The sequence below is a fragment of the Choloepus didactylus genome, chromosome 9, assembly GCF_015220235.1.
Source record: "Choloepus didactylus isolate mChoDid1 chromosome 9, mChoDid1.pri, whole genome shotgun sequence".
Classification (NCBI taxonomy): Eukaryota; Metazoa; Chordata; class Mammalia; order Pilosa; family Megalonychidae; genus Choloepus; species Choloepus didactylus.
The window spans coordinates 120,812,652-120,825,096 of NC_051315.1; the positions used below are offsets into that span (position 1 = coordinate 120,812,652).

General features: G+C 39.1%; 1 pseudogene; it reads right to left on the reverse strand.

Moving 5' to 3' along the window:
- Window positions 1-3,502: 3,502 nt before the first annotated feature.
- Window positions 3,503-12,197, reverse strand: LOC119543851 (annotated as a pseudogene).
- Between the last annotated feature and the right edge of the window lie 248 nt (window positions 12,198-12,445).

Genomic DNA, 12,445 nt, shown 5'->3' on the forward strand with positions numbered 1-12,445 from the left:
CATACATGAGAGACCTTTTCTCCTTGAAAGGAAGACCCCAAAGCCTCTATTGCACTTTTATTTGAATGTGATATTTGGGACACTTTTCCAAAAGGGTCAGTATTTCCCAATTTAATCTGAAAGCATAATAGAACATCAGCAAAACTGTATTTGGTAGTTCAGTTTCTCACCCTTATCGTTAAGACCCATTGCCTCCCATCATCACTATTTCTGGAGGACTTACGAAGTACAGGCACAATAGAACATTCAGGAAATACTGCCCCTGCTCTTGAGGAGCTTACATGCTAAAAGAATATAAACAACACACCTCTTTTAAAATGGTATTTTTGTTTGGTGTTTTCTGCAAGTACTGAGAAAATAGTCTGTAGGGTGAGCTTTGGGTATAACTTAGCCCCATCATTATTTAGAGAATAGAAGAAAAGGGAAGATTTAAAGGCAGACAATCACAGACCATTCAAGATAGGTAGCACTTACAAGGAGATAAACACAATCTCAACTAAGAGATTTGCTGCAGTAAATAGAAAGGGAAGTACTCTGTGGGATGTAAGCAAGGGAAGTAGAGTACCATCTTCGAAAATGAGTGCAGTCAGAAAGATCACAAGTCCTTTTTCCAAGTATACAGCTACCAAAGAGGAATGATTGATGATAAGAAAGAAGAAGGCTAAAAAGGGAAGGTAATCCTGTGCATTTGACAAATAGAAAGAAACTGAAGGCAGGCTGCAAGAGTAGCAAAATATTGTTAAAAACTAAAAGTGCAAGCAAAAAATTTACATCCTGAGGGCCAAGGACATTGTGGTTTCCTAAGTTAGAAAATGCCATATGCCAAAAATATAAATGAAACATATTAGTTTTGTCCAACTGACAGCCTGCTCCCCTCCCCAACATAGAAACTTTTTTGTTGGGGGGGGGGTTGGAGGGAAAGGGGGAAGGAAAGGAGAATGGGACATGGTTGGAAACAGTAGTCATGAGTAGTATTTTTGTTGTTCTGATAAACTTTGTATTTAAACTTGGTAAAAGCCCATTAGCTACCAAAAGGGAATAAGGAATAAATTTCCCCTAATGTACAATTTCTTTTAGAGAAATTTCAGAACCAAAAACTAATTTACATGAAAAGATGTAGAGTAAGTAGTTGAAAAGTCCTTTCATGAAATTTTTATTCCTCTTAAATCGACTTAATACGCATGTGCTTAACAATTATACTTGGACTGTTCTTGAAAATTTCATAAGTCATTAAACAAAGCTAGCCATCATCAAGTTATTTACCTGCTAACTATTGTTACAGCACATTCATGTTAGGCAAATAAAAAAAAAAAAAACCCACAAAAGCAAAAAACCTAAAAAAAGCTAAATACATTTTTTTTGCTTTACTGCTGTGCGTGATATTCATGAAGGAATGGGTAGCAAGCACTTATTTTTACTGCATCGTTACTTGTATAATCGTTCTTAGGTTCCCTAAAACATTAAAATACAAGCAAAATTAGTGTAGCAAAAGGAATGCAAGCAAACAGCAGGTAGCTTTACACATAATGGAATGTGAACCGTGTCTGCCCTTCACGGCAAATGGGGTCACGATTTTGTCTAAAGAAATACTCCTGCAGCTGTAGTCAAAGGTGTGCAGATTGTGATTGTGTAGTCCACAGATACACATGGCCTGATGTGTCATATCCATGGGATATCTATTTCTGCACTTGAAATTGCCCAAACCTTAAAGTACCCACAATAACTGCCCTTGTGGCTGGAGCCAATTATCCCTTTTATCCTCCACCAGCACAAACCAATATGCAGGCAGTTTTCTTTGCTTAGACTTGGACGCAGTTTTAACACTGGCCCTTGTGAAGCCACAATGGACCAAAAGTACTATGCCAAACATTTATAATGTATAAAAATTCCACATCCCCATATTGACCACCTCGGATGAAAACACACAACTCCCTAAATGTTAACTGACTCTAATCCTGTAATATACATATATTTTTAATGCAATTTTATTGAAATATATTCATACTGTTCCCCTAATAGTAAACATAAAAATCACATGGGAAATACCGAAATTAAAACAGGTTTAACATAAACCTGTCATAAGTCGGAAACAGGAAACTATTTGTGGGATGACAGATGGTCTACTGTGTAAATTTTAGAATGAGGGAGACGAAAGTTGGACGGCTGGTTAATTTTCCCTTTCTTCTCCTGCTTCAACTTCATCTCCTTGGGTATCCCATGTCCACAATGTCCAGTTGTCTCTCAGTGTTTGCATTATTAGCTTGCTGTCTTTGTATGATCATCACTTAATGTATCAAGTTCAGCAATGGCATCATCAAAAGTTGTCTTTGCAAGAGAGCTGGTTTTCTCCAGGGAGTTCAGAATCTCATAATAGAACACAGAAAAGTTACTAGCTAGACCCAATCTGATAGGATGCATTGGTTACACTTCCTTTTTGCTGATTTCAAATGCTTCTGGGTATGTCTGTTGTGACTAATCCACAGTCCCTTTTTTGTCATCACCAGCAGCAATCTCAGCCAGGTAAGGATAGTTGTCTCCTTTCATTTTCAAATGGAAGACTGCTCTCTGCTTGTGAGGCACTGGGAAATCAAGAACTTTTTAAAAGAGGCAGTACATCATAGAAGATATCTCAGCTCTGTCTCAATTTTCTGTGTTCTTGAGCCCTGTGCTGTTTTCTCTCAGCACCTCTGTCTTTGCTCAATTCTAGAGAGGATGCTCCATGACCTAATAGCTCCTACAACATTTTTGTAAGCAACTGAAAGAAGATTCCTGTCCTCATTGGGTAATCCAACTTCTTGCTCAGTTCCAGACTTCATGCAGGCTGCCATGTCATCATATTGCTCAGCCTGCTCAGCCAGTTTGACCTTCTCCACCAGCTCATTTTATCCATGACTGGATCTTCTGTGTCTGGTGGTGGAAGGACTGGGCTCAGCAGTCTGGGTGGAGGTGGTGGTGAGTTGGAGACTCTGTCCTAATCTAAGCTTTTTAGAAAGAGCATTTTAAAGCTGTTAGCAGTGGAATTTTTTTTTTACTAACACTATATTTTTTTTAATCTGTTGTTGGAAATGGAAAGCCCACCCTATGTATAAACACTGGTTGCTTTCTAAAGGCTGTTGATTACCAGTTAGCTGAAATGAAATTGATACAGTGATAGAGGTCCCTAAGGAGTCCTATGGGCTTTGCATTTTCTATTCTTACCCTCCTGTGATTTGCCAAAAGTCTGCCTATAAATTACCAACATGCACCTTGGGCTGTGGGAGTGTCTGACTCATTGTGCCACAAAGTACCCCTTGTAAATTGCTGGTGACAGAGAACACTGTGAAATTGTCTTTTTTCTTTTTTTTTTTTTTTGATCCATGATGTGGTTTAATGCCAAGCTAGATCCCAATTTGTTTGCAGAAACACATAGATTACTGTTGCTTTTTTGTTTGTTTTTAAATACATATATTTTAAAAAGCCAGGTATACTTCCACATACAAAGGTAGGTTTTCTGAGGAGCAATTTACAGGAAGTAGTCTGGGGTGCGCTGGGTAACATCAGGCTCTCCACGGCGAGGCGCTGGATCAAACTGAAGAAAGGGAGGAATATTTTAAAGCATCATCTAATTCCATGATAGCTGCCCGTTACCTCAACGGTAACAATAGTTGGGTGCACTGAAGATAGTAACCACATTCCTATCATGACACCAGTTGTATCCCTCCATTACAAGTTGGTGAGCATGAGAAACTAGCGTGAGGCCATTGGCCTGATTAAAAGTTTCAGAAATGTCTTGTCCAAACGTGTAGCCAGCACCATGTGGAGAAATGCCTCACCCACATGGTCATCTGGTCTGCCCACAACAGATCACACATTGGGCCCTTATGTGGCACTTCCTATAAACGATCCAGGGCTCTTCCTATAAACGATCCAGTGTATCTATGGATGGAGAGAGGCCAACATGGAGGCAAAATATCTGTCCATCTACTAAAGCTGTAAGTGGAAAATAATCAAACAAATCTGTGAACTATTTCCAAACATTGACATTTCCATATTTTCATAGACACTCATCATAAAAGTCATATACTTGGGTAATTTCTTGGCTTTCATGGTTTCCTCTCAATATTGTAAAGCGTTCTGGATAACGTGCCTTTAATGCCACAAGAAGAGTCACAGTTTCCGTGGAATAATAACCTCTGTCAACATAGTCACCCACGAATACGTAGTTTGTATTTGGTGATTTCCCACTAATTCTTTTTTTTTTTTTAAATGCAATTTGATTGAGATGTATTCACATAACATACAATCCTTCAAAGTGTATATTCAGTTGTTCATAATATCATCATATAGATGTGCATTCATAACCACAATCAATCTTTGTACATTTTCATTACTCCAAAAAATAAAATTAAAATTAAAATAAAAAAAGAACATCCAAAACATTCCATTCCCCTCCTCCCCCCATTGTTCATTTACTTTTTTTAACATTCATTCATTGTTTTTTTAATTTTATCAAAAAATTAAAAAACAAACAATAAAAAAAACAAAACATTTCCAACAAACTGTGAAATTGCCTTAAAGGTTCAAGAGTCATGATTTCCCAATGACCCTGATGCCTGTTTTGAGAGGCAGTAAACTTCCTCCTTTCTTGCACATCATGATTCCATTATGTTCTAGGCCAGTGGTTCTTAAAGTGAGCCCCTGGACAGGCTGCACCAGCATCACTAGTGTAGAAATAAACAGAGACCACCCAAATAAGAACAAGGGCCATTTATTTGGAGCCTGCTATTGCAAGGGGGTCAGCCACCACTACTTGCCTTCGGCAGCCACCACCACTTGCATTTGGCAGACAGAGAAGTAGGCAAGCTTTATAATGGATAAAAGGGAAGACTTCCAGTGCACTCTGATTGGAGGCTGGGGACAAGGGGAGGCTGGAGATGGGATAACTAGAATCAGGGCATCCTATGGGATTGGTTAGAAGGGCATATTTAGCTTTCTCTCATTGACCCTAATTTGGAAGTGGGGGCAAAAATTAGGGAAGCTGTCAATTTTTGATCAAGTCCTGGCTATTTAGGAATTGAGGTTTGACTTCATGGAATGTTTACGTAGATAGTAGCCAGATTCCTGGACCATTTTTTGCAGTTAGTGGACCAGACTTTCCATCTCTGTCATTCACTGTCCATTCATATATTCCTTCTCTCACTAGGAATGCAAATTTCAGGAGCCATCCCATACTTCCTGGGTCAGATATTCTGGAGGTGAGGCTCAGCAATTTGTGTTTTAACCAGCTCTACAGGCAATTGTGATACAGGCTGAAATTTGGGCACCACCGTCCTCAGTAATCAGTGACCTCCCCTCAGACCCAAAATCTTGAAAACATCCAGTAATGTCTGGGTTGCTCTCTTTTGACTGCTCATGTGATGTATTCTATGCTCACATATCCATTCGCATTGGGATCAGTTTTTAGCTAAGACATATTGTAACTGAGAGTTAAGAGTTAACAAATAATTATGATTACTGAATCAATGTATAGATGCTTTTCTTACTTCCTCATATGTTGTAAAATGACCAAAGTGAAATGCCTGAGGTTGCTGAACTGGGCCCAGTGGTCTTGATCTTTGATGATGGTTGCGTAACTACATAGGCTTTATCTTGTGATTGCAAAAACCTTGTGACTTGCCTGGAGATGTTTACTTCTTTGCTCCTTGGACAGGTCATGGCCATAATCTAAGCTAGAGAGAGATGAAGAGGAATTCAATTCATTCATTCACAGAAGCACAACCAGAAGGATTTGCAGATGAGATGGCTTGACATCTGGATTTGATTCAAATCTGGTGGGGTGGTAGAAGGGATGTGGATGGGGTTATAGGTGACCAGAGACTGGACATATGTTGATGATTGTTGACCTCGGTCATGGGTCTTAGCAATTTCTTATACTATTTTCATTTTTGTATAAATTTGACATTTTCCACAATAAGAAATGTTTTAGAAATCCTTTATTCATTAAGAAGTTATTTAATGAGCATCTGCTATGTGCCAACTACTGTTCTAAGTGAATAGGATTAAAGATCTGCCTTGGAGGACTTTTACGTTCTAGCTGTGGGTGGAGAGAAGCAGAGGGAAGACCAAACAGGAAACAGGATAGATTCAGAAATTTTATAGTCTGTTACAAAGTGGTGAGTGCTTGGGAATAAAAAGACAGAGTGAGTGGAGACCAGATGGGGGCATAGAACATTGGAGAAGATGAGTAGGGGCTGAGCCCTGGGGTTTCAACTTTGAGAAGGAATCTACAGAGGAGACCGAGAAGAAGCAGGGGAAGAAAGAGGAGCATCAGCAAGGAAGGTGTCCTGGAAGCCGGGGAGGAAAGCTCATGAGTGAGGAGGGAGTGGTCACTTGTGTCATGCTGCTGGGGGCCCAGTGGAAATGCTGTGCATTGTGCCAACTAATCATGAAATTATGTATGAATCCAGGGCCTCCTCGGTTGATAGTCAGCAATGTGGCTGCAGTAATGTATGTGAAAACTTATTTGAATTGTTATATGAGGAGTGGAGAAAGGTGACCAGTTGAAGAAGATCTATTAGGAAGCTGTTAGTATAATAGACCCTAATTTATCTGTTTTCTTCTAAGAATGTCAATTTTTTCTTTTTCCTTTTTATTAGAGAAGTTGTGAGTTAATGAAACAATTGAGGAAAGAGTAGTAAAACAGTTGTATCTGCCATCCATTATTTACGTTAGGTATATATTTTTTCCCATATACCCATCTATTATTACCACCTTGTCATATATTTGCTATAACCCATGTGTGATGGTCTGAAGCTGTATGGAGTCAAGAATATCATGTGGGTAGGTATAAACTTACTCTAAGTAGGAACTTTTGATTAGGTTACTTTAGCTAAGGTGTGGCTCAGGGTGGGTCTTAGTCCTCTTACTGGAGTCCCTTATAAGAGAATGAAATTCAAATAAAGAGAGAGAAAACTGGGGAAGCAAGAAGCTGAAAGAAGGAAACCCAGAAAAGAAGGGAGAGACCAGCAGACACTGTCATGTGCCTTGCCATGTGACAGAGGAGTCCAGGATAGCCGGCAGCCAGTCTTTCAGAAGAAAACGTCACCTTGATGGTGCCTTGATTTGGACATTTCTATGTCCTCAGAACTGTAAGCTTGGAAACAAATAAAATAAAATACCATTGTTTCAAGAGCTAACCCATTTTATGTTATCCACATTTCATCTAGATTGCTAGAGCGATCTAGAGCATCATGAAAGAACATTCCTATATTTGTACTATTGCCTATATTCCATTGTCTGCAGTAGGGCTCACTGTGCTGTAAAGTTCTCTGTTTAATCTTCTAATTTTTATTCTAATATATGTATATCCTAAGGTTTCCTCTTTTAACCACATTCACCCCTACAGTTTAGTGCCATTGACTACACTCATAATAACATGCTGCAGTAACCACCATCCATTTCCAAACCTTTACTATCAGCCTAAATGGAAATTCTGTAATAGTTAAGCATCAACTCTACATTCTCTAACCACAATTTATTTCCTGGTAACCTATGTTCTAGATTCTAACTCTGTAAACTTGCTTATTATTATTAGTTCATAACAATGAGATCATATAATATTTGTCCTTCTGTGTCTGCCTTATTTCTCTCAACATAATGTCCTCAAGGTTCATCCATGTTCTCACATGCATTAGGCCTTCATTCCTTCTTACAGCTGAATAATATTCCATTGAATGTATATACCACATTTTGTTTCTCCATTCATCGGTTGATGACACTTGGGTTGCCTCCATCTTTTGACAATTGTGAAAAATGTCTCTATGAACATCAGTGTACAAATGTCTGATTCCTGCTTTCAGTTCTTCTGGGTATACACCTAGTAGCACAATTGCTGGATCATATGGCAATTCTATACTTAGCTTCTTCAGGAACCACCAGACTGTATTCCACAGTGGCTGCACCATTCCACATTGCCACCAGCAATGACTGACTGTTCCTATTTCGCCATATCTTCTCCAACTAGTTTTCCGTTTTTTAATACTGGCTATTATAATAGGTGTGAAATGATTTTCCACTATGGTTTTGATTTGTATTTCCCTAATGGCTAGTGATGTTGAGCATCTTTCCATGTGCTTTTTATCAGTTTGTATTTCTTTTTTGCAGAAATGTCTATTCAAGTCTTCAGCCTATTTTTTTTTAAATTCAGTTTTATTGAGATATATTCACATACCATACAATCATCCATGGTGTACAATCAACTGTTCACAGTACCATCTTATAGTTGTGCATTCATCACCCCAATCTATTTTTGAACATTTTCCTTATACCAGAAAAAATCAGAATCAGAATGAAAAACAAAAATAAAAGAATAAAAAACACCCAAATCAATCCCCATCCCACCCTATTTTTCATTTAGGTTTTGTCCCTATTTTTCTACTTATCCATCCATACTCTGGATAAAGGGAGTGCAATCCACAGGGTTTTCACAATCACGCTGTCACCCCTTGTAAGCTACATTGTTATTACAATCGTCTTCAAGAGTCAAGGCTACTGGGTTGGAGTTTGGTAGTTTCAGATATTTACTTCTATCTATTCCAATATATTAAAACCTAAAAAGTGTAATCTATATAGTGTGTAAGAATGTCCACCAGAGTGACCTCTCGACTCCATTTGAAATCTCTCAGCCACTGAAGCTTTATTTCATTTCATTTCGTATCCCCCTTTTGGTCAAGAAGATGTTCTCAATCCCATGATACCAGGTCCAGATTCATCCCCAGGAGTCATATCCTGTGTTGCCAGGGAGATTTACACCTCTGGGAGTCAGGTCCCATGTATGGGGGAGGGTAGTGAGATCACCTGCCAAGGTGGCTTAGTTAGAGAGAGAGGACCACATCTCAGCAACAAAGAGGTACTCAGGGGGAGACTCTTAGGCACAGTTATAAGCAGGTGTAGCCTCTCCTTGCAGCACCAAGCTTCTTAGGGGCCAATCCCAAGACAGAGGGCTTAGCACATCAAGCCATCAGTCCCCAATGTTTGTGAGAACATCAGCAACAATCCAGGTGAGGAAGTCCAACACTGCATTCTCCCCCAGCTCTTCAGGAGGGGCCCTGAACATATATTTTTACTCTCCACCCAAATTACTTTAGGATGTGTTTTCAGCCCATTTTTTAAAATGCGTTTTTGGTTCTTTTATTGTTGAGTTGTATGAGTCCTTTATATATTCTTATTAAACCCTTATTGGACATGTGGTTTCCAGTGATTTTCTCCCATTGAGTGCCATTGTCTTTTCCCTTTCTTGACAAAGCCCTTTGATGTACCAAAGTTATTGATTTTGAGGAGGTTCCATTTATATATTTTATTTTTTTGTTACTTGTGTTTTAGATGTAAAGTCTAAGAAACCATTGCTTACCACAAGATCTTGAACATGCTGCCCTACATTTTCTTCTAGTTTTATGGTCTTGCTCTTATATTTAGGTCTTTGATCCATTGCAAGTTTATTTTTGTGTAAGGTATGAGTTAAGAGTCCTCTTTCATTTGTTTGCTTAAGGATATCCAGTTCTCCCAGCACCATTTGCAGAAGAGACTATTCTTTCCAAGTTAAGTAGACTTGGCAGCATTGCCAAATATCAATTGACCATAGATAAGAAGGTCTATTTCTGAACTTTCAATTCTATTTCATTGGTCCATATATCTATATTTATGCCAGTACCATGCTGTTTTGACCACTGTAGCTTTGTGGTATGCTTTAAACTTAGGAAGTGAGAGTCCTCTAACTTCATTTTTCTTTTTCAAGATGCCTTTGTTTATTGGGGCCCCATACCCTTCTAAGTAATTTTGATAATTGGCTTTTACATTTCTGCAAAGTAGGCTGTAGGAATTTTGATAGTGATTGTGTTCAGAATATAAATCATTCTCAGTAGAATTGACACCTTAATATTTATTCTTCTAATCCATGAACACAGAATGTCCTTCCATTTATTTACATCTTCTCTGATTTCTTTTAGCAATGTTTGTAGTTTTCTGTGTACAAGTCCTTTACATCCTTAGTTAGATTTATTACTAGATTTTTTCAATTTTTAAATTCATTTTTATTGAGATATATTCACATACCATGCAGTCACACAAAGCATACATTCAGTTGTTCACAGTACCATTATATAGTTGTGTGTTCATCACAAAATTAATTTTTGAACATTTTCATTATCACACAAACACAACAATAATAAGAATAAAAATGAAAGTGAAAAAGAACAATTAAAGTAAAAAAGAACACTGGGTGCCTTTTTTTTTTTTTTTTTTGGCCATTTTTCTACTCATTTGTCCATACACTGGACAAAGGGGAATGTGTTCCATATGGCTTTCCCAATCACATTGCCACCCCTCATAAGCTACATTTTTATACAATTGTCTTCAAGATTCAAGGGTTCTGGGTTGTAGTTTGATAGTTTCAGGTATTTACTGCTACCTATTCCAATTCATTAGAACCTAAAAAAGGGTTGTCTATATTGTGCGTAAGAGTGCCCACCAGAGTGATCTCTCAGCCACTGAAGCTTATTTCATTTCCTTTCACATCCCCCTTTTGGTCAAGAAGATGTTCTCCATCCCATGATGCCGGGTCTAGATTCCTCCCCAGGACACATATTTCATGTTGTCAGGGAGATTTACTCCCCTGGGTATCAGATCCCATGTAGTGGGGAGGGCAGTGATTTCACCTGCCAAGTTGGCTTAGCTAGAGAGAGAGGGCCACATCCGAGCAACAAAGAAGCCTCTCCTTTGCAGCAAGTCTTCCCATGGGCAAGTCCTGTGGTAGAGGGCTCAACCTATCAAACCGCCAGTCCCCTATGTCTGTGATCACATTAGCAACCATCGAGGTGGGGAAGCCCAACACCCCATGCATTCTCCCCCAGCAATGTTCACATTAGTGGCAGCATATAATATGTCTCTTTTTGTGCCTGGCTTATTTCCCAAATTCTGTTTATCTTTAGATATTTAGTGTCTGGCCGATTGCCTGGCATAATATTGATACTCTCATATTTGCTGAATGAATGAATGAGTAAATGAGTAGAAATTACATCGAGAGAATGAGACAAGTTATGATATACCATGCTGGGGCTATCCAGACACCTTACAACCAGAACTTGATTGTAGAGACAGACATCATAACACAACCTGTAGGAGAGAACAAGAATTACTTTCTATGATATAATCAAAGGTTGGCAATCTGCCCTCAAATTTCTATCTTTATTGTAAACTCCATGTTAGGGCAGTAGAGGATCAATCATCCGCTAAATGAATCCCATGCCAAGTCTACCTAAATATCATCCATTGTGTTCTGCTACACTGGTCCCACCCATGGGAAAGGAACACATCTTCCAGAACAGAAAGACATTTTAGAATAAGGATAGGTTATTTTTGTAGGAATTTTATAGCTTTATTAAGAAAGATTGGCTTTTTTTCTTTCCACAGATATAGAAAGACTACAGCAGTTAATGAATCTATGGTACAAAAGAACAAAAAGTTCCTTATAGATAATTTTTTCAAGAGACTGAAATATTAGCTATCATGATTTTATTTTGTTAAGCTCATAACATAAATACATTTTTACATGGGTGGCTGCGTTCCACCCCCCAAAGTTATAATATATGTGGTTCTTTTATTTTTTTTCCAAATGGAGACAGTATTACAGAGATGACAGATAACTTGTACCTCCCAGTTACCAAATCCTGGGAAATAAAGGGAGCAGAATTGATGCAATCTTATACCACTCTGAAGGGAAAAAACAGCCCTGAAAAGTCAATGCAAAAGGAACTAAATAATATGAACAGTTCTAAGACTTCCAGGTATGCAGGGCAGGGAGGAAGCAGAGAAGAAGGAGCCAGAAAGGCTTACCAACTGGTGAGAGCAAAGCTCCAGGCACCTCTCACCGGAGAAGGAGAAGCAAGAAGTGGAGGCCTTGCTGCTGCCTAGCAGCAGCATTGCTTCTTGTAGCTGCACTTCTGCTGGCAACAGCCCTTCCCAGCAGCCCATCCGGTAGCACCTGTAGGTGGTGCAGCTGCCGCAGCCACCGCAGCCACCACCTCAGCCACCGCAGCCACCACCGCAGCCACCGCTGCAGCCACCACAACTTCCACAGCCACAGCAACCCATGGTGTCAGTAGAGAGGACTCAGGTGAAGTGAGAGGAGAATCAGGAGGTGAGAGTGAACTCTGACACATCATAATATCCTGTTGGAGGCACCAACTCATGACATGTAGCCACTTCCTTGATGTTGACTCCATCAACTTCCTTGGGAGAATTTCACAAGACCCTGAGTCTATTTCCTTAATGAACACCTTTGACCTCATAAAATTGCTTATTTTAGCATTTACTTCTTCCCCATGTTATGTTTCTAATAAAAACCACGTTTCTAAAATGTTTGACCTTGCTTTAATCTAACAGTCGCCAAGTGCAAGTGTCACTAATGAAA